A 23,891-nucleotide genomic window follows, 5' to 3' on the forward strand; every position below is an offset into this window, starting at 1 on the left:
CACAGCAGCAGAGTCCATGTCGTGATGGTTGCTACCAAAGCTGCAATGCCCTGCTCATGAGGTAAGGGCATGCCTAATCAGGAGAACTACTGTAGAGGAAGCTCTGCTCACTGGTATATAGGTGCTCAGAGGTAATAATAGATAAAATTAGTGAGTAACCTCGGCACTCTATATCTCCCAGACTAAGTCAGTAAGTCACAATGGATAGTAATGCAAAATCACTCTTTATTGGTCCGTATTAAGAATTTTTTTTTTTCATAAGCATATATGTTTTTGTCCAAAACAAGTTACAAATGACGTTTCGGCCTGAGCCTTCGTCAGATTGGACTTATCTGCATGTAATTATGAAAAATGACAATAATCAGTATCACATAAGAGTGAGAGAACAATAACATAAACTCGAACAATGTAGAGGTACAATTGGGATGCAGCAAAAAAATTGCAACACAGCAAGAAATGAAACACATGATACAAATGTCATAATACAGTACAAGGACAATATAGTAATGACAAATATGGGGTCAGAGTAGGCTTAGACAGCTCTGGTACGAAAGAGATGTCAATCATAAAGTAACATGTGCAGTAGGTGTAGAACTACAGTATGCATGGCAGAGCTAATGGGTAGACTGACCATAGAAAAAGAACGGAGAAAAAGTGGAGAAAAAGTGGAGAAAAAAATGGAGAAAAAGTGGAGAATAAGTGGAGAAAAAGTGGAGAAAAAGTGGAGAAAAAGTGGAGAAAAAAATGGAGAAAAAGTGGAGAAAAAGTGGAGAATAAATGGAGAAAAAGTGGAGAAAAAAATGGAGAAAAAGTGGAGAAAAAGTGGAAAAAAAGTGGAGAAAAAGTGGAGAAAAAAATGGAGAAAAAGTGGAGAATAAGTGGAGAAAAAGTGGAGAAAAAAATGGAGAAAAAGTGGAGAAAAAGTGGAGAAAAAGTGGAGAAAAAAAATGGAGAAAAAGTGGAGAAAAAGTGGAGAAAAAGTGGAGAAAAAGTGGAGAAAAAAATGGAGAAAAAGTGGAGAAAAAGTGGAGAATAAATGGAGAAAAAGTGGAGAAAAAGTGGAGAAAAAAATGGAGAAAAAGTGGAGAAAAAGTGGAGAATAAGTGGAGAAAAAGTGGAGAAAAAGTGGAGAAAAAGTGGAGAAAAAGTGGAGAAAAAGTGGAGAAAAAGTGGAGAAAAAAATGGAGAAAAAGTGGAGAAAAAGTGGAGAATAAATGGAGAAAAAGTGGAGAATAAATGGAGAAAAAGTGGAGAATAAATGGAGAATAAATGGAGAAAAAGTGGAGAAAAAGTGGAGAAAAAGTGGAGAAAAAAATGGAGTGTGTGTGTATGTATGTGTACAATGTGGAAAGAGGGAAAAACGGCACTCACCAAATCGTTGCTGTGCAGGTTGCAGCTTTATTTCAAGCGCAGAGGTTACATGTGCGGTGGGTGCTGGTGGGGAGGGAGAGGACGCCGGACACGTCAGACGACGGCCGTTTCGCACTTACACAGTGCTTCAGCTGGTCTGAGTAGGTATGACATCAGATCCTTTTTATCCACATACCACATGTGGCCGATGTCAAGACAATTAAAAATGTTAAAAACAATAATATATGCCCAAATCTTACTGAACACGCAACATAGTAGCAAAGATTTACACATATATGAGACAAACAAATGTGCACTGAATCAACCCAAGAATACACTAAGATCATTCCTTTCATTTAACCCTAGAGGGCCTGTGGATCAATTTTAATCAATTTTGTGGAAGAGGCACTATCATTGGTACTAGGTTATAACACCTTTAAGTTTGGCCATTCCTGGTACCTGCAAAAAAGTGGGGTTGCTATGGGGACCCCGGTGGCATGTACCCTAGCTAACCTGTTCCTTACACATCTTGAGGATAAGTTGATTTATAGCCTGGACAATCCCTACATAAGGCATATAAAGCAATATCAGCGCTTTGTGGATGATGTATTGATAATCTGGGATGGTAGTAAGGAACAATTTGAATCTTTTGTGGCATATTTGAATTTGGAAAATAATTACAATATGCTTTTCACGTTCTCCTTTAGTGACAAGACTATAGAGTTCCTGGATGTGAAATTGACGGCCCAGGACGGGGGGATCACTCGGGAACTCTATAGAAAACCTACCACCGTCAATACATTGCTGCACTATGGCAGTGCCCACCCAGGACACGTTTTGAGATCGGTCCCATTCAGTCAATTTTTAAGATTGAACAGGATTACTAACAATCCAGATATACTGCATACTCAAACAATAGATCTCAGGCAACGTTTTCTAGAAAGAGGTTACCCCCTCGATTTAATTAATTCAATGCAAAAACAAGCCGAAGAGAAAATCTCGCTTGAAAAAGACCCACGCAATAAAAATCTTATGAAAAAAGGCGAAAAAAAGCAATTAAATCGCTTTGTATTCAATTTTAAATATGGCCCTATGGACCGTGAGATAAAATCGGTCATAAATAAAAATTGGCATATAATCGAGGGGGTAACTGAACTCAAAGAAATGGCCTTGAATAAGCCACTGGTGACACATAGGCGATGCAAGAACATCGGTGACATTATAGTCAAAAAGCGGTATATTCCTCCTAGAACCTGGTTGCAGTATAGTGGCCCTGTTGGCAACTACCGATGTGGCAACTGCTCTTTTTGCAGATTCCACATAATTGGTAGAACTCTTGAGATTGGTGGCCATTTACATGTAGTAAAGCACCTGATCACTTGCAAGACCAAAATGGTCGTTTATGTAGTTTTTTGTCCGTGTAAATATTTCTACATAGGTAAAACTATACGGCAGCTTTTTGTAAGGTTCAGAGAGCATAGGAACTCTATTGTGAGCGGATTAGGAGCCACAAGGCTGATTAACCATATAAATGAATGTCATAATTCCGATCAGAGTGTTTTGTCCTTTGCAGGGATTGAGTTGATAGAACCCCCATCTAGAGGAGGTGACTCCCATAAATTATTGCTTAGGAGGGAATCTGAATATATTATGAAGTTCAATGCCACAGGCCCTCTAGGGTTAAATGAAAGGAATGATCTTAGTGTATTCTTAGGTTGATTCAGTGCACATTTGTTTGTCTCATATATGTGTAAATCGTTGCTACTATGTTGCGTGTTCAGTAAGATTTGGGCATATATTATTGTTTTTAACATTTTTAATTGTCTTGACATCGGCCACATGTGGTATGTGGATAAAAAGGATCTGATGTCATACCTACTCAGACCAGCTGAAGCACTGTGTAAGTGCGAAACGGCCGTCGTCTGACGTGTCCGGCGTCCTCTCCCTCCCCACCAGCACCCACCGCACATGTAACCTCTGCGCTTGAAATAAAGCTGCAACCTGCACAGCAACGATTTGGTGAGTGCCGTTTTTTCCTCTTTCCACATTGGATATAATCTGAACTTTATGCATATGTGCACCCCGGATCAGCTGTGATTCAGCCTGCATGCTTGGATTTTACAAAAAGTCTATGGTTGTTGCTGAGTAGTGCCCTGCCTTCCTCTCTTCCACTTTGGTATGTATGTGTACGTGTGTGTGTGTGTGTGTGTACATGCCGCGGGCAGGAGGGGACGGAGCGAGCTGAGCGGAGAAGTGTGGGCTTCCTGCACGTAACTAAGATAAACATCGGGTTACTAACCAAAGCTCTTTGCTTGGATACCCGATGTTTATCTTGGTTACCAGCTTGTGGCAGGCTGCCAGCGATGGCTCCTGCACACTGTAGCTGTAAAAAGCCCTGCTTTTTGCTGCTAGAACCGTTCTCGAACGCATCTAGAACTATCGAGCTTTTGCAAAAAGCTCGAGTTCTAGTTCGATCTCGAACAGCCCCAAAAATCACTTGAGCTTAGAACTGGAGAACCTCGAACCACGAACCGCGCTCAACTCTAATCCCGAACATGTTCTCTCACATGGACCTTCAAGGCCCGTGTGGTAAGGTTGACATAGATGAGGGGACACGAGCAGATGGCATAATATACCACCGCCTTAGACAGGCAGTTGATTTTTCTCCTGATGGAAAATACCTTCCCATCAGAAGAAGAAAAATCAGTCGCTGTATCAATATTGGGGCACGCGACACACGATCCACAGGGTGAGCAGCCAAATCTTGACCTCAATAGGAGAGAGGAGGAGGACATGAATGGCAGAATGTTTTGTCTTTTTGTGCCATAATGGCTAGATGTCAATATGTCTTTTAAGTTTCTAGCTTTACGAGCCGCAGCGGATGGTCTGTCAGGTAAATAATTCCGCAGAATGGGATCAATAGTGAGAATCGACCAATACCTGGACATAACGTCCATCATCCGACCCCAGTGTGAGTGGTATTGGGTGATCATCCTGACATTATTAGAGGTCTTCCTAGTTTGACCCCCAAATAACAACTCAACATGTGGGGAATTCCTAGCCCTGTTATAAGCCTTTTTAATGGACCTATTACTGTATCCGCAATCGCGGAATCTTTGTTTAAGATCCAGAGCCCTAGATTCAAACACAGAGTCCGAGGAGCAAATCCGCCGTAAACGGAGGAATTGCCCCACGGGAATCGCTCGTACAACGTGGGCGCGGTGAGTTGAGGTGGCATATAAGACCGAGTTTACTGAAGTGTCTTTACGATACAGGTCAGTCTGCAGCTGACCTGATGTATCACGTGTGACCAGCACGTCCAAGAATTCGAGGGACGTGTTACTGAACCTGTGAGTAAGTCGTAAATTTATCTCATTCTTATTCAAATCCTGAAATAAATAAATTAAGATCTAGGGCATTCTCCTGCCAGATAAAGAAGATGTCATCGATGTACCTCGTCCAGAAGGGGACGCGGTCCACCGATGACATCCAATCTGACAAGAGAAGGTCCCTCTGCCACAGCCCCAGGAATAAATTAGTATATGAGGGCGCAAAAGCCGCCCCCATTGCTGTACCCTTGAGCTGTAGGTACACGGACCCCCAAAAAAGAAAAAGTTATGGGTTAAGGCAAACCTCAACAGGTCCATGACAAAATCCCTCTCCATCTCGGACATTGGTCATTGATAAAAAATATGAGGTGGCCCGTAGCCCGTCGTGATGTCGAATGCTCGTATAGAGCGATTTGACATCACAAGAGACTAACAGGGAACCCTCACCCACGTGTAGAGAATCAATTTTTTGCAAAAAATTGCTCGTATCCTTTGTATGCGAAGGAAGGGACTCCACTAAAGGCTTAAGCAGGGAATCTATATAAATGCATACTCACTCCAAAAACTTGCCCACCCCTGACACGATGGGTCTGCCCGGTGGTGTATTCACATCTTTATGCACTTTGGGCAATAAGTATAGTGTCGGTACCGTCGGCTCAACCACAAGCAGTGAATCAAATAATCTCTTCTCTATGACCCCATTATCTAAGGCATCCTTCAGCAGGCATTGTAGTTCTTTCATAAATTTGCTGAGGGGGTTAAATGTGAGTCACTGGTAACACTCACTAACCCTAAGCTGTCTATATGCTTCTTTTTCATATAACGTACAGGGCCACACCACAATGTTCCCACCCTTGTCGGCTGGTTTAATCACTATGTCGTCCAGTTTCCTAATCCTGTCAATGTAGCTCCTCTCCTCCCTTGTTAAGTTGTCATTAAATATATTAATGGGAAATTTAGAAAATTCGTCAGAGACGAGCTGCACGAACAGGTCAACATTAGGACAAGCCGACAAGGGGGGGGGGACTTTTTCGATTTAATCCGTAACCGTGAAGGGATCTTACCTAGGGCATTGGTGGAATGTTCCTCAGATAATTCTTCAAGAATACGCAGAGTAGTTTGTTCAATCTCTGTTGGAAAAGCCTTTTGTAGATCCTCATCATGGAACCACTTTTTCATTATCAATGCCCGGGCGAAGATGTGTAGATCATTCACGGCTGTAAAAGGATCAAATCGTGAACTGGGTGAGAAAGTAAGGCCCCTGGCCAGAACCCTATTATCTAAATCAGAGAAAGTATGTTGGGATAGGTTTATTACCTTGAGAATCTCAGCCAGTTTCCCTGCCGCTGGAGGTTTCTTACTATTGTTGCCAGTCGTTTTCGGTTGTTCCCCCTTTCTCCTGGTCCCGAGCCTTGTGGTCATAGGAGACAGAGACTGATCCGATGCTTCACCCATGGAAGAGACTGAGGACACCGACACCGACCTTTCACGAACAAACCGTGGTGTTGCCTTACGCCATCTGTAAACTTTAAGTTGTTGGTAATCCATCATATCACGTGCAATCTTCTTCGAGTGGGTTTCTCTAATTGATTTTTCCCATTCCTCGCAACTAGTAACCATCATTGCGTCAAAACCCGCAATCTCCTCAGCCGAGGATATTGCTTTCAATTCTAAATAAGTCGTGTCCAATTCCTTCTCCACTTCCTCAAGGGTTCTCGAGTTGAAACCAACTAATAATTCCATGAGCTTGAGGGAACTGGTGGAACAGATTTCCTCCCATTTATTGATAAATATTGTGTCCTCTACCGGAAACGAGGGGAACACTTGCATCCTCAATCCTCGAGGGACCATTTGTTTAGAAATGTATCCATTGAGGAAGGCCCTGTTCCACCACACCTTCATGCACCTGTGTAACAGGCGCTTGACCTTGTTTTGTATCTCAATGCATCCCCTATGTTCAACACCAGTGCCATCTGACAGGTTACCATCAAAAGCTCTACTACATGTGAGTTTCCAGGACATATCCCTGGTCCTGTAATCCATCATTGGTATGGGAAACACCTGTGAAAATACACAGAAAATCATATAAGTAAACGATACCAACAGAAACGGACGATCCCATGCCATATTTGCAATATGGAAGAAGCCATATACAGAGATTAGGTTGAAAAGAAAAGAAAATTCTGTACAACGACTTGGTTGCAAAAAGTGTATAAATAGTTTTATTAGATATTATAAAAGCGTCATAGCAAACAAAGAGAATACATAAAAATGTGAGAACCGTAGAGTCAGACGGTGAACACCATCAGATGGCGTCCTCACAACACACTGGCACGTAGGGCCGCTCTGAAAATGAGCTAACAATAGTGAAAGCCCAGCTGAAAATCGCCCGTGAAAAGACACAGGTATTCCAGATATTGGGATATGCTGACAAACAAACAGTGCCCTGCCGTAACCATACAGTAAATACAATGGTCCATACAGCAGTATACAGAAAATGCGGGGTCACAATAGTATGCAGCCCGACGTGTGAGATGAGGGATCCAAGCCCCGACCTATAGGTTTCGTGTTGATCCTTCTTCCGGGGGTGGTTTCAAGTTTCGCGGTGATGTGACGCTCCCCGGGCGTTCGCTTGGGCGCCGCATAGCCTACCAGAGATCATATGTTAAAGTCCCCTTATGACGTTGTAGATATGCCGCTGTCATTCTCTGTATTTTTTGGCTATATCCCCATTTGACTGTCGCTATGATGCCTATCTCAATATATACCACAGTGACCATCTGAGATGGTGGGCTGGTTCCCTCCAATGATTCTCTGCTGCATAGGTACTTTTTCTCTGGCCACCTCCTATTAGACTGTGTACACTTGAATAGGCCGGGTATGGAGTGGGGCGTGACGTACGGGACACGTGAACGCACAGCAGGAACTGTATAATAATGTTTCCACGTGATGTGTGGGACGTCCTGCTGCGTGTCCACTCCCCTTTACTCCCTCTGGCCACTCGTTATCACCTCCATTTGAATGGGCTAGTTTTTGATGTATGACGTATGAGACACGTGGGCATAGGGCAGGATCCACTTGGTAGCTGTGCATGTTCACGCTATGGGTCCCATACGTACATTACACGTGGGTCCAATAGTCACGCCTCTTCCCTGTTTCTATGATAGTGATGCGATGCCGACGTCACTGGACTTCCAGTATCGCGTTGTGCAATGGGGAGCATAGATTTTCCACATCCTAAGTATTGACCAATGACAGTGAATGTTACATTTTATTATGGCGGGGCATTATGTATTGTGAGGCCTGATCAGTTTAGATCGACATGGATCTGATTGGAAGGTTATCATTTATAAGCATGCACTTTTTTACTTGAAACCACCCCCGGAAGAAGGATCAACATGAAACCTATAGCTCGGGGCTTGGATCCCTCATCTCACACCTAGGTACGTCGGGCTGCATACCATTGTGACCCCGCATTTTTCTGTATACTGCTGTATGGACCATTGTATTTACTGTATGGTTACGACGGGGCACAGTTTGTCAGCATATCCAAATATCTGGAATACCTGTGTCTTTTCACGGGCGATATTCAGCTGGGCTTTCACTATTGTTAGCTCATTTTCAGAGCGGCCCTACGTGCCAGTGTGTTGTGAGGGCGCCATCTGATGGCGTTCACCGTCTGACTCTACGGTTCTCACATTTTTATGTATTCTCTTTGTTTGCTATGACGCTTTTATAATATCTAATAAAACTATTTAGACACTTTTTGCAACCAAGTCATACAGAATTTTCTTTTCTTTTTATCCTAATCTCTGTATATGGCTTCTTCCATATTGCAAATATGGCACGGGATCGTCTGTGTCTGTTGGTATCGTTTACTTGTTTGTGAACATTGCAGGGCTTGGAAGAGAAGAAGCGCCATTTGAATTTTAGAGTGCAAAATTGTCTGGAATAATTAGAAGACACCAAGTCGCATTTGCAGAGACCCTGATGTGCCTAAATAGTGGAAACCACCAAAAAGTTGCACCATTTTGGAAACTAGAACTCTTAAGAAATTTATCTAGATGTTTGGTGAGCACCTTGAATTCCCAGGTGCTTTATAGAATTGTATAATGTTGAGCCGTGAAAATGAAAGAATACATTTTTACTCCAAAAATATTGCTACAACCCCAAATCTTTCATTTTCTCAACGATAACAGGACACAATGGACTATACAGTTTGTTGTGCAATTTTTCCTGAGTTTGCCAATGCCTCATAAATGGTAAAAATACTACTTCTGAGGCATAGTACAATGTGAAGAAAGGAAGGAGCACCATATTTTGAGTTCAGATGTGGTTGGAATGGTTTGGGGGTGTCATACCATATTGAGAGAGCTCCTGAGGTACCAGAAACAGAAATCCCTCACAAGTGACCCCTTTTAAAAACTGCACCCCTCAATGAAATCATCTAGGGGTGTAGTGAGCATGTTGACATTACAGGTGTGTCACAACATTTTATAATATTGGGCAGTGAGGAAAAAATAATTACATTTTACCACAAAAATGTAGTTTTAATTCTAGATTTTCTATTTTCAAAAAGGTAATAGGTAAAAAAGGCCCCTTAATATGTTACACAATTTCTCCTGAATGTGGCAATACCGTATATATGACTGTACAGTGCTGTTTGGCAACACAGCAGAACACGGGAGAGAAGGAACACTATTTGACCTTTGAAGCACAAATTTTCCTAGTATAGTTTGCAGTCTCCACTTAAAGAGCCCCTAAGTGTCAAAACAGGATAAACCTCCACAAGTGACTACATTTTTGATATTACACTCCTCTGGGAGTTCATCTGCTGGTGCAGTCATGATTTAAGGGCACTTTACATGCTACGATATCGCTATCGATATTGCTAGCAAGTGTACCCGCCCCTGTCAGTTGTGCGCCATGGGCAAATCTCTGCCTGTGGTGTACAACATCGCTAACACCCGTCACACATACTTTCCTGCCTAGCGACATCGCTGTGATCGGCGACCCTCCTCCTTTCTAAGGAGGCGGTTTGTTCGGCGTCACGGCGATGTCACTAAGCGGCCGCCCAATAGAAGCGGAGGGGCGGAGATGAGCAGGACGAACATCCCGACCCACATCCTGCCTTCCCCATTGCGGGCAGCCACAGGAAGAGGTTGTTTGTCTTATCTGGGGTGTCACACGTAGCGATGTGTGCTGCCGCAGGAACAGCGAACAAGATGCGTACTGCAACAGCAACGATAAGCGGGAATGGAACGACCCGTCAACGATCACCGATAAGGTAAGTAATTTTGATCGTTAATGGTTGTTCCTGCATTTCACATGCAATGACATCGCTAACGAGGCCGGATGTGCGTCACGAATTCCATGACCCCAACGACATCTCGTTAGCGATGTCGTTGCATGTAAAGTGGCCTTTAGTCTCTAGAAAACACCCATGAAGTCAAATGCAGTGAATGTTGCAGAATTAAAAATTGTAAATCAGCCCTTCTGATGCTCAGTACATTGTAGTGCCTGCACATTGCGTCTAGCTTTTGCATCTGGAGACACACACCCCATAAATTATGAGGGCTTTCTCACTACAACAATGCCAAACATAATAACTGTCATGTAGGCAGATAGTCGGGCTCAGAAGGGAGGGATGCATTTGGATTTTGGAGCTCAGATTTCACTGGATTTCTTTCTTGAGGGGGGAGGCATAGTATTTTTCTAAATCCTTTGTGCTGCCAGGAACTTGGAGGCCCCCTATATTTCCATTAACAGAGGATGGACCTGAGTTGGGACTTATATTTTTGTGGGTTAAGTTAAATGCTGTTTGGTGGCAATTTGGGTACAGAACATTTTGGATTAGTTCTCATTTGTCCTGTGATCTGTGCTAAGCACTTACATTAGGATTGCCATCTACATATCAGAAATACTTGATTCAAGTGAAACCCCTGACGGATCCATTCACTATAACAAGGCAACAGTTACTTTGGCCTCCATTTGCTGTCTGTTCCATGGAGTGCATCTATCTTTTCAAAGGTGCACAAAACTGTTGATGACTGCACTTTTGTGCATATCTAAAAATACACATAAACAGATTGATGCCACCAGACCACAGACCAGATGAGAGTTCAAGGCGACTCCCTCTGTCTCACTACAGTCAATTTTGTTCAAATTTGATGAAGCTGAGCATTTTTTAGAACATTTCCCTGAAAAATTCCCAAGTTCCCCATTGACTTCCATTCTATTCGGATACTTATGTTATAGCCATATTAGCATCCAGCTGCTCTTTATGAGTTCCGAGCAACCGAACATGGTATGCTCACTCATCACTAATGCCCATTTATTAGGGATGATCGAATACTTTGATTATTCGGTTTCACGAATATTTTCCGAATACCTGCCCACTATTCGCGAATATTCGATGCGCAATGTAAGTCTATGGGAAAACCCAAATAACTAGTCGGTACTATTCAGGCTTCCCACAGACTTACATTGCGCATCAAATAGTCGAATTGTGGCAAGATATTCGGAAAGTATTCGCGAAGCCGAATATTTGAGGTATTCGATCATTCCTACCATTTATCAAGGGATGTACCTACGCTTAAATGTAGATATTTACAATTGTTCCTAGATTTTCTTAACTTTGAGTTCATTTTAAGCTTTTCATGTTTTAACTATTTATCTATTTACAAGAACTGGCGCATTACAAAAGATAAGTTGTAAAGTTGTTTCAAAGGGATCATAAAAGATGTCAACCATTGCTAGGTTATTGTGCATAGTTTGCTGCAACATTTTTGTGATTACACCATTAGTGAAATTACAGCAATATTAATCCAGCTTGTGCAGTATTTATGAACAGCTGGAGAAAACATTATACAAATCAGCTTTATTTTCTTATTCTTTTGGAGTTATTTGCATCCCGTTGTTAACACCTACATATAAAAAAAATAATTAGCATCTTTTCAATTACAAAAAAATAATGAAAAGCAAGCAAAAGCAAACTTTAAAAAAAAAATAACCATTACACTACCACATTTATTGCTTACTGAATTTCATGCTTGAATGTGGAGCTAATTTAATAAAAAAGTGCATTATCTTATCAGAAAAAGCCATTAAATCAACCGAGTACAAAAATAATACTCTCATTTTCTCATTTACAGAACACATGGCATGATTTCTCTACCTTCTTAAATTAACATTGTTTCAGCTGTTCAAGTCGATATTTTAATTCTTGGCTATGTAACTTCAGACAAGTAATTCTAGATCACAGGGGATCACCAGGAATACATTGTATCAGAAGAAAATAACCTGATAAACTACATTATAATGATGTGACCCTAATTCACGTTCATCTTAAGGTTATGCACTTATATATTGCAGATGAAAAAAATAGATACTGTATATAGGAGGGATGGGAGAAGATGTTCAGCAGAGAATAAGCTGGGTAATCTGAAGAATTTTGTCATTTAACCAGGAGAGAGTAAAAAAAAGTATGGAAAGAGAGGAAAAGTGTGAAATGGTGCATATTAAGGAGAAGAGGTAGTGTGGGGGGGTGGCACAAGGGCAGTATATAGAGAAAGGGGTAGTGTGGGTGGGCATCGTGAGTGGACAGTGTGTATTGTAGATTAAGTACAGTATGAATAAACGAGGAGCATGGGGTGTATAAATGTGAGGGAAGACTGTGAAGACAGGACAGCGTGCAAAGGACACAGTGAAAATGAAGAAAGTGGAGGGGCATTCAGGAGAGTCAGTGTGGAGATAGGGACAGCTAGAGATAAAACAGTGCAGACAGACATGACAAATGGACAAAGTAGACCGTAGTTCATAAGGGAGGATGTTCTGTTGGTTATAGTTCATAATGTACAATTGTGTGGCATCATAGTTCGCAAAAGTGGACAGTGTAGCAGTTATAGTTTATAAAAGCAGTTTTAGGTAATATAAATGGATAGTTTAGTGGTTATAGCTCTTAAAAGTGGACAGTGGGGTGATTAAAGTTTATAAATGTAACGGTTCTCTCTCTGTTTTACGAGTTTAGTGACAGATTTTTGGAATGTCTCACTTTCCTCTGGGAAACTCTGCTATTTAAACATGCTTTCCTTTCCTTTGGCAGATTGTAGGGTTAATGGCAGTATTACTTGACAGCAGGCCAACTACCATCCCAGGTGTTTCCGGTTTGGGACCACTCCCAGTCCCTTTATATATCCTCTGCTACCAGCAGAGGGTGCCGGTTATTCTTGATTCATTGGGATTCTGGTCTTAGAGGTGGAAGGAGCTGGTTAAACTCTCTCTTGGAGTTGCTGGTGTGGTTTCGGTTCTGACTGCAGCAGTCTGTTGTAGTTTTTTCCCTGATATAGAAGGGTTAATAGTTTCTCTATTTCTTCATTAAAGATTTATTGTTATTAGTAAGTATATCTGGTGGTAGTTCATAGTCATGGAGCCTACGGAATAAGAGACAGGCTCAAGGATTATTATGGTCTCTAAATGTTCTTCTTATCTTCTTCTTATCTCATATGCATGACTCTACATTTTTGTTTTGCTAAAACTTAAAGGTCATATGAGCAACTAGTAAAGTTCAGCTAGAAGTTTTTTTTCTTTTTCTTTTGCAATATCACATTGATCTTTAAATGGTATAAATAAACTGTACTTTGATTAAATAAACAGAAGAAATTGATCATGCCCACATGGATGCTGGTCTTTTCTCTCCGAGCGCTCGATCTGGATTAAGGTCTGAAGAGGCCTAATTCAGAGGACCTCACTGGTGATCCCATAAGCTGACTTGTGACAAAACAGAACAGCTACAACAGTTTTTGGCGCCCAACGTGGGGCCGTGGCCAACCAGCCTATTCGGAAGACGTTTTGGGGACTCTTGAGACAGTGAAATTTCAGCTGCAGCAAGGTGAGAAGCTTTATTCTTACACTTCATTTCACTCTCTCTGATTTCCCGAATATTCTGGGTAAGGCTGTACACACGGTTCAAGAACTCTGGCATCACCAGTGAGTATTGTTTTGTTTTTTTCATGCATGTCTGAATGAGAGTTGAAATATAGAGTAATAAGATAATCTGTTGTCTGTCCATTAACTGATTGCATAGAGTGCATAGCACGGAATTTGGGACAGTCTCTGTATAATTGCATTTGCTGTGTTATAGGTCATACTGTGGACTGTGAAAAGATGTCCTGGTGTGAAATGTCACAGGGCATAGCCATATAGAGTATTTGAGTGTATACCTGACATATGTATTTTTTTTTTTCTCCCATCAGTGTCAAGAGCGGTTTAGATAATTTTATTTGCATGTGAGGTTAACTGATCCTTGGAAGGTGTATTGTTACATATGCTTCTGGAATCAATGAATGAGTAGGACAAGTGGTCCTGGGATCTGTCCTTATAGTGAGATATTGTGTGTTTCTTCCCCTCAAAATGGGGATGAAGGTTTTATAGCAAAGTAGAATATTAGTGCTGTGAAGGTATATAAGTAGTCTCAATTTTCTGCTAGGATTGTGTATTATACCAGTGGGTATTAGGGATGTTTTGGGAAAACTGAATCTGGATCTGGACAAAGAATTCTTTTTGAGATAACACTCTTGCTAAACAAACTGTGCGCTACTGACATTCTGTTGGGAGGGGTCAAGTGAACAGCTGCGCGATTTTCTGCCCTCTGTGAGAAGTCAGCTCTGTTAATTGTATTGGTTTAACTCTAGTTTACGTTCGTTGCTGGAATACTTTGAAAAGGACCAGCATGGAGTACCCAACTGCACATCAGGTCTAAGTGGGTTAGAGAGCCGTGTGGCCTTCCCACTTACATGGAGGTGGTCTAGCAGGTGAGAGGACTATCACACCTGGTCCTTCCTGCTTTAGTCATCTGGTCTATTGGGTGAGAGAGGTTTTTTAACCCTTCCCAATACGCCCTACAAGTGTAGCAGGTGAGAGTGAATGCTGATTGAGCCTTCTTGCTACCACTTGAGAGCCCATTCTGACTTGCCAGGAGATGTGTGGCCTGTTAACAAGGTTCAGGGACACTGAGAGGGCATTTGCAGAAAGGTGGGCTGTGTGGGAATAAGTTGAAGCCATGGGCAACTTGTTCAGTGTGCAGTGTGGGGCTCCAGCAGGATCCAAAACAGCCAAACAGATAGTGCAAGAAAGGGAAGGCAAAGAAGCAGTGAAAAATGTCAGACCGATACTCAAAAAGGCAGACATGCCAGAGTACGGATGTTTGGATGTTGAGAAATGGCACAGATTCAGGGAAGAAAAGAGAGGTTGGATAAAAGATAAGAGGGTAGAGCAACAAGTAAATAAATGGTGTTGTGTGGCTGAAGAGGTGCAGCATTGTGGATATAAAGAGACCACAGCGGGAGATAAGGTGTATTATGAATGTTTTAATGCACCAAAAGCAGGAATTGTGACTGCTACCGCCCCCCCTTCACATAAGCAGAAACCCAGACCAGATGAATGGACTTGTAAACATTGTAGTCAGAGAAACCCAGACTGGAGAGGTACTTGTGCTACGTGTAATGTTACTCGCCCTAAGCAGATTGCACTAAATCCTGTTCGAACCAGGTCATATGTGATGACAGAGGACGCTGACTCTGAGACAGAGGTAGTGAAGGAATTGAGTTTTACGGAGGAAGCTGACGGTGAGGAAAGGAAAGAACGCCTTGGGACCAGTACAAAAAAATCAGATACATCCCGACCGAGGAAGGTCACAAGAATCAGACAGACACAGGAATATCATCCCTGGAGCCCCTCTGACCAGCTAGCTATGTTGAAACAGTTACCTGACCCTGAAAACCAACCTTTCCCATTTTACAGGCAAATACAGACAATACATGTAACTTATAAATGCACTTGGTCAGACCTCGAGAGTTTGGTGACTGCAAAGGCAGGTGACGTGCTGGGACACATAATTAAGACGCATACTGATATGATAAAGGAGCAATGATGGATCATGCATGTTCAGTCTGAGAGGTCTGGAATGACGTACTGTGAGGCATTGAAAGGATGGGCTACCAAGAAACAAACAGAGCAGTCTGTACTGATGACTGACGTGACACAGCAAAAAGGGGAGAGTATAGAGACGTACTTTGGGAGGTTACAGCTGAAGTGGACAGACATGGGATACAGTGCAAGAAACGACCTTGATATCAAAATATTGGTGAATGCATTCATTGATGGTATGAATACGTTTTTACGAGAAGCAGTACAGACAGCCAGACCTGAGTGGAGAAACATGGACCCAACAGACCTTCTGCAAGTAGCTAAGGGGGTTGAACTGACAAAATGCAAGCGACCAGTTATGTATGCTAGAGCACAAGGAAGACAGTGGAAGCAGAGGGGGGGGCACCAGGTGACCTAGCGACCGTACAGTGCTGGAATTGTGGACAGAATGGACATTATGCCAGACAGTGCAAAAACTCCAAAAAGGAGAGTGAGCAGACTGATCTCCCTCTTCCCTTGCCTCTGACCTAGGAAACTGGCAACCCAGTGACAAATGTGTACCCTGTTTTCGTTCCCTCAGGACCTGGTCCCACCTTACTTACGACCATAACAATGCCAGGGGGAAGGAGGCAGAATTTTTAATTGACACTGGGGCAGCCGGCACTGTGGTACATAAAAACCTGATAAAGCCAGATATGATTACTGACGAGACTGTGGAGTGTGTCGGGGTGGAGGGATTGGTGTCTGAAACTCCCTTGACAAAACAGATGAAGCTGAGATTACAAGATAGCCAGGAAATTCTCACAAAGCTTATTGTTAGTGAAAACACTCCTATGAATTTGCTGGGGGCTGATGTGTTAAGTGCTATCCAGGCTACCATACAATACACCCCAGAAGGTATTACAGTCACAAGTCCCCTCTCTGACAAACACTTGTGCAAGATTGCAGCAATGGTGTACATGTCCAAATCTGCGAGAGTGTCCGATACTAGAACTAGTGAAGACATAGCAATGCAACAAGTTCCAGACATTGTATGGGCAAAGGGAAAAACTGATGTTGGTCGGCTTCCTATTCCCCCAGTCATGATAAAATTAAAAGAAGGCTCCACTCCTCCTTGTTTAAAACAGTATCCCTTAAGCCCAGCCAAATCAATGGCCCTGACCAGAGATATAAGAGAATACGTGGAAGCAGGGGCTCTAGTACAAAGGTCCTCCCCCTGTAACACTCCCTTGTATCCAATCAAGAAAAAAGGGCCCAAAGGTTCCCCTGACACGTACAGAATGGTGCATGATTTGAGAGCAGTCAATGCTGTCACTGAGAGTGTAACACCAATTGTTCCAAACCCACATACCTTGCTGTCACAAATCCCAGGGACCTCCAAATGTTTTACAGTAATTGATTTGGCAAATGCCTTTTTCTCTGTGCCTCTACACCCTGACTGTCAGTATCTTTTTGCCTTCACACATGAGGGTAAACAGTACATGTGGACAGTCCTCCCGCAAGGAGGAATGAATTCACCTACCATTTATTCTACAGCTATGGCAGGAATTATGGAGCGGTGGCAACCGCCTCATCCACAGGTTACGCTATTGCAGTACGTGGATGACCTTTTGCTCTGCTGTCCAGACCAGACGTCCTGCAAGGAAGCCACAATTTCTTTGCTGTGTTTTCTGGCAGAGAATGGTTGCAAAGTTTCACATGAAAAATTACAATACTGTAAGCAAAAGGTAACATTTTTGGGTCACTGTATCTCTGAAGGTACGAGACACCTGACTGAGGAGAGAAAACAAGCAGTCCAAAATCTCTCCTTACCCAGGTCCCACCGGCAACTGCGCACCTTTTTGGGCTTAGTGTCATACTGCAGGCCTTGGATAAGGTCTGCCTCGTAAATGATGCAACCCCTCTATGATTGTCTGTCATCTGACCCCTTTGACCTCACTCAGGAAGCTATTGATTCCTTTCATTCCCTTAAACTACTCATTGTATCTGCCCCGGCCCTGGGTATTCCAAATTACGATCAACCATTTTTCTTGTTTTGCACAGAACAGGGAGGGCATGCGACAGCCGTCCTCACACAGCAACATGGTGACAAACAAAGACCAATAGCTTACTACTCAGCACGATTGGACCCAGTTGTCAGAGGGTCACCCACATGTGTCCGTGCTGTAGCGGCTGCTGCAGTACTGCTAGGGAAAGCTTGCGAGATCACATTGACATTTCCCTTAACAATTTACTCCCCGCATGACATCCATGCTATACTTGTGCAAGTCCAACCGAAACACCTGTCTATGGCCAGACAGCTCAGACTTGAATGTGCCCTTCTGATTCCTGAGTATGTCACCCTCAAGAGGTGTAATGTTCTGAATCCAGCCACCCTTTTGCCAGTAGATTCAGAAAAGGGGGAATTGGTGACAATGGTAGCAAGTGAGGATGAATATTTTGACATGACGCACGAGCATGACTGCATAGAGCTGATGAGTCAGGAGACAGCAGGTTTTCCACATGTCTATGATACACCTATTACTAATGCAGATTTTGAGTTTTTTGTAGATGGCTCCAGATACCACCTGGATGGGAGATTCTACACTGGATATGCAGTAGTATCCTCGCATGAGGTAATCCGAGCTGAACCACTCCCGCCGCACATGTCTGCGCAGGAGGCGGAGCTAACAGCGCTCATTGAGGCGTGTAGAGCGGGGTCAGGTAGGAAAATTAATGTTTATTCAGACTCAAAGTATGGATTTGGGATCTGTCATGATTTTGGCCCTATCTGGAGAAGTAGAGCTTTTCTTACGTCAGCTGGTAAGCCTATTAAAAATGCAGAATTGGTAAAACTGTTAATGGAGGCACTAATGTTACCAGTCCAGGTTGGCATCATTAAGGTGAAAGCACACACAAAAGGTGACTCACTGGAGGTAGCGGGCAATAGAAGGGCGGATGCAGCTGCGAAAGCAGCGGCAAAGAGGCCTAGGGATCAGAGGATAGTGGCAGGGAGCCAGCAAGTCCCAGCCACAGTGAGTCTGGATGTCCTGAAATCCCTCCAGCATCAGGCTGCCCAAACAGAGAAGGAACACTGGGAGAAAATGGGAGCTGGGCTGAACTCGAATGGAGTATGGGAAAGTAAGGACAGGTTGTGTTTACCAAGGTCCCTGTTCCCTATGATGGCACAAGCAACACATGGCCCCACTCACGCCTCAAAAAGTCACATGTGTAACCAGGTGAATGCCTTCTGGATCGCTCCTGGCTTCAGTTACGTAGCCTCCAAACACGTACAATCCTGCATTATCTGCGCACAACACAACCCAGGTAAAACAGTAAAAGTCCCTAAGAAAGCAACACCCAGACCGCTCTACCGTGTCAACGACTGCAAATAGACTACATACAACTACCCAAGGTAGGAGTGTATGAATACGTCCTGGTATGTGTAGATCTCTTCTCAGGATGGGTTGAGGCCTATCCAGTAAAATGTGCAAATGCTAAAACAACTGCAGAAAAACTGATGAAGGAACTAGTCTGTCGGTATGGCATCCCAGAAGCCATAGAAAGTGACAGGGGTACACACTTCACTGGAGAAATAATGAGGGACATTATGCAGGCCCTGGGAATAGAGCAGGCATTCCATACCCCTTATCATCCACAGAGCAGTGGAAAAGTAGAGAGATTAAACGGGACACTTAAACTAAAAATTCAAAAGGCCATGGCAGAGACAGGAAAGAATTGGGTAGAGTGCTTATCCCTGGCACTCTTTTCAGTCAGACACACTCCAAATAGAAAGACCGGCTTGCCTCTCTTTGAAGTACTTTTTGGTAGTGCCCCAAAAACAGGTCTGTGCCTTCCACAAGTGTAACAGATGCAACACGGCACTATGACAGCCTATGTCCAGGCCTTACAGGAAAGACTTAATGTGGTGCATAAACATGTCTTTTCATCCATTCCAGATCCCAATGCAAGTGCAGATGTGCATCAGCTGAATCCAGGTGATTGGGTGGTCGTGCGCAGACACGTGAGAAGGAGCCTAGATCCACGCTTTGATGGCCCATTCCAAGTCCAGCTGACCACATCCACCTCAGTGAAACTTGAGGGAAAACCCACCTGGATCCACGCTAGTCACTGTAAAAAGGTCACTCCACCGGCAGAATGACAGTCTTGATAATTATCCTGCTGGGTGTAGCAGGGTTGCTGCGCCAAACAAAGACACTGAGCGAACTTTTAAATACGGACTGGGATAATAAACTCATTCGCCACCATATTTCTCTTACTGAGGACATGGAAGGAGAAAAGCCAAAAGACTGTTGGATCTACACACACAGTCCTATTTCTTCAAAGACTATGCCTTATTTAGCCTTACCTCTGGAACCACAGGAGGTGTTGGTACCAGACTGTATACACAATGAAACCTGGACTCAATCTAGATTTTTGGGAGAAGATGTACCTCGTGATGTATCTGCTACATTGACTATAGTTGGATGGGTCACTAAACCCTGGTTCCAGCTAAATATCACACGACCCGATGGATACTCGTGGTGGATGGAATACGATTCAGACAAGGGCATAATTGCCAAAATAAAGACTAAGATTCCTCATTTGGGCCCCATTCCTCATGATGGATTATGGTTCAGTCTTCAATACAATGGTGTTGGAAATTGTGGAAAAGACAATAACTGTTTCTAAATACATACACATGACTTAACCAAGGACAATGAGACAGTATATCAGAAGGGTATTGAGGGCTGTACATCATCATTTATTAGACGGACTTTTAGGAGGGAGCGGGGTAGCTGTATCTCGGGTATGACCGGAAAACAAATGAACAATACATGGTGTGCTCATAAAGTCATGAAGGGGCTTCTGAATCTGCTTTATTGTGTACAAAGTCAAACTCACTTTTGTATTTTCCCAGAGGGAGTGTTTTTGGTTTGTGGGAATCGTGCTCACAAGTGGGTGAGCCCTGACATGAGAGGGGTTTGCACACTTGCCAGACTAACACCAGCCACTTTCATAGTCCCTCATAGTGAAGTAGATGTAGCAGCTGTCCCAATTCATACCTTGTATAAACGAGCAGCAGATAATAAACCCCGGCCAAATGGTAGGCCTCATGTAGTAGAAATGGGAAAAGCAAATAAGGTATTTAGTGCTATTTTCATAAACCCTTTCTTAATGCAAATGTGGGACAAGCTAGTAGAGTCCACTGACTACCTGGATGATCAAATTTTTCGGGTTCTTGAGATTCTAAATGCTACCAATGCTATACAAAAACAATTAATTGTAGTCACTAACCAGCATACTATAGTGCTAGACTTTGTGACAGCAAAAGACGGCGGAATGTGTCAAATAATTGGTCCTGCCTGTTGCCATTACATTGACCCTGCAGGCAACCTCCAGGTTAGAGCAGATATACAGAAAACAAGTGAACTTAGGGATAAATGGTTAACCCCTTAACGACCCATGACGTACTAGATACGTCATGGATCGTTTTCCGGTAAGCCCCGCCCCCTGCCGCCGGCGGGCGGCGGCGATCGGCGCACATATCAGCTGTTATCAACAGCTGATATGTGTGCCTGCTAGCCGCGGGTGGAATCGCTTCCACCCGCGGCCATTAACCCCTTACATTTCGCTGCCAAAGTCTTGGCAGCGATATGTATATGGGCGCCGCCATTACAGTGACTTACCCCGCCCCCGCCGGAAGTCACGTGACATGATCACGTGACTTTCGGCGGTTGCCATGGTAGCACAGGGTCATGTGATGACGCCTGTGACTAACATGAGTCACTTCCTCTCAATGCCGGAATACAGCCGGCATTGAAAGTGAAGCAGCAAATCTGCAGTTCTCAGCTCTGTAGCTGAGATCTGCAGATTGTGCAAAGCGATCAGATTGCTGATCGCTATAGCCCCCTAGGGGGACTAGTAAAATAAAAAAAAAAGTAAAAAAAAAAGTTTTAAAAAATTAAAAAAAAATAAAAAAACCTAAAAGTTCAAATCACCCCCCTTTCACCCCATTGAAAATTAAAGGGTTAAAAAAATAAAAAATACACACATATTTGGTATCGCCACGTTCAGAAATGCCCGATCTATCAAAATATAAAATCAATGAATCTGATCAGTAAACGGCGTAGCGGCAAAAAAATTCCAAACGCCAAAATTACGTTTTTTGGTCGCCGCAAATTTTGCGCAAAATGCAATAACAGGCGATCAAAACGTAGCATCTGCGCAAAAATGGTACCGTTAAGAACGTCAGGTCAAGACGCAAAAAATAAGCCATCACTGAGCCTCAGATCCTGAATAATGAGAACGCTACGGGTTTTGGAAAATGGCGCAAAACGTGCGCCACGTTTTTCGGACAAGCTTGTGAATTTTTTTAACCCCTTAGATACAAGTAAACCTATACATGTTTGGTGTCTACAAACTCGCACCGACCTGAGGCATCATACCCACACATCAGTTTTACCATATAGTGAACACGGTGAATAAAATATCCCAAAAACTATTGTACAATCCCAGTTTTTTTGCAATTTTTCCGCACTTGGAATTTTTTTGCCATTTTCCAGTACACTATATGGTAAAACTTATGGTTTCATTTAAAAGTACAACTCGTCCCGCAAAAAACAAGCCCTCATATGGCAAGATTGATGGAAAAATAAAAAAGTTACGCCTCTCGGAAGAAGGGGAGCAAAAAACAAAAACGCAAAAACGGAAAGTGCCCGGGGGCTGAAGGGGTTAAAAGAGCACGATGCCAACAAGGACTCCTGGTGGGGAAATACATTTTCTTTTATGAATCCAGCCAATTGGTTTAAGGGCCTAGCAGGTTGGGTTTCTGGCATTATACAAACCTGTATGCAAATATTGTTGTTCTGTCTACTGCTTTATATAGCTGTAAAAGCATTGATATATGCATTACCTAAACTAATGAATAATGTATGTTCTAAGAGTCCCAGCATTGAACCCTCTGTAGTTTACTACGGACCCCAAATGGCCTCTGCTGACCGGGAGTAGGTGTCCACACTGAGGGTGGATGGGTGAAGTGGTAGGAAGACCCCTCATGGGTACTAGGCCCATGAGCCAGCAGCTCCTGTTTGGATGCCTACTGACCCTGTAGTGAAGGTTATACCATTTACAAAAGGGGGAAATTGATATAGAAGGGTTAATAGTTTCTCTATTTCTTCATTAAAGATTTATTGTTATTAGTAAGTATATCTGGTGGTAGTTCATAGTCATGGAGCCTACGGAATAAGAGACAGGCTCAAGGATTATTATGGTCTCTAAATGTTCTTCTTATCTTCTTCTTATCTCATATGCATGACTCTACATTTTTGTTTTGCTAAAACTTAAAGGTCATATGAGCAACTAGAAAAGTTCAGCTAGAAGTTTTTTTTCTTTTTCTTTTGCAATATCACATTGATCTTTAAATGGTATAAATAAACTGTACTTTGATTAAATAAACAGAAGAAATTGATCATGCCCACATGGATGCTGGTCTTTTCTCTCCGAGCGCTCGATCTGGATTAAGGTCTGAAGAGGCCTAATTCAGAGGACCTCACTGGTGATCCCATAAGCTGACTTGTGACAAAACAGAACAGCTACAACATCCCCCTGTCTGTCTTTCTTTCCTGATGTGTTGTTTCAGTGCAGGTCAAGTACCATAGTGCATAGTCAAGGACCATTGTAGGGACATTTCATGGCTTCAGGATCCAGCTTGGCAACTGGTGAGAAACCTGTATAGGGACTGGCTAGGAGTGCAGGGTACAGCGGCAACTAAGTGAGGAGGTGCCCAACTTCCCTGTCACTAACGCTAGGGCCCACCATTGTTAAAGTATCCCCGGTATACCACTTGTTTGTTGTGGTGTTGCCCCTATTTTGTTGTATATTTGGCCTCACACCGGACCTCCCCTAGTCCGTGCATGACAATAAATGGCTACAATGTGACATCTATATTTCATAATTACAGACAGTTTGGCAGTTATACTTTATAAGGGGAATGGTGTGGTGGATGTTGTTCATAAAGGGGAATGGTGTGGAGGCAATTTTTTACAGGAGATGACAGTGTAGAAATTGTGTATATACACTGTGAGTCAGCAAACTGCAATTAATAAAAACAAGTTGCACTATTGCTCTATATGTAAAAATGTGAATGGCTGCTAATGTTATTGTCTCCCCTCTCCATGTTCCCAATCAGGCCTCAAATGAAATGGGGAAGAGATAGGAAGCAGGCTTAGTTTTTAATTAGAGATGAAGTTAAAGTTTGGTGTTGATACAGAACATGGACTTTGCAAAAAAAAAAAATCAGTGTTC

This window comes from Anomaloglossus baeobatrachus, chromosome 2 (genome assembly GCF_048569485.1).
Source record: "Anomaloglossus baeobatrachus isolate aAnoBae1 chromosome 2, aAnoBae1.hap1, whole genome shotgun sequence".
NCBI classification, from domain to species: Eukaryota; Metazoa; Chordata; class Amphibia; order Anura; family Aromobatidae; genus Anomaloglossus; species Anomaloglossus baeobatrachus.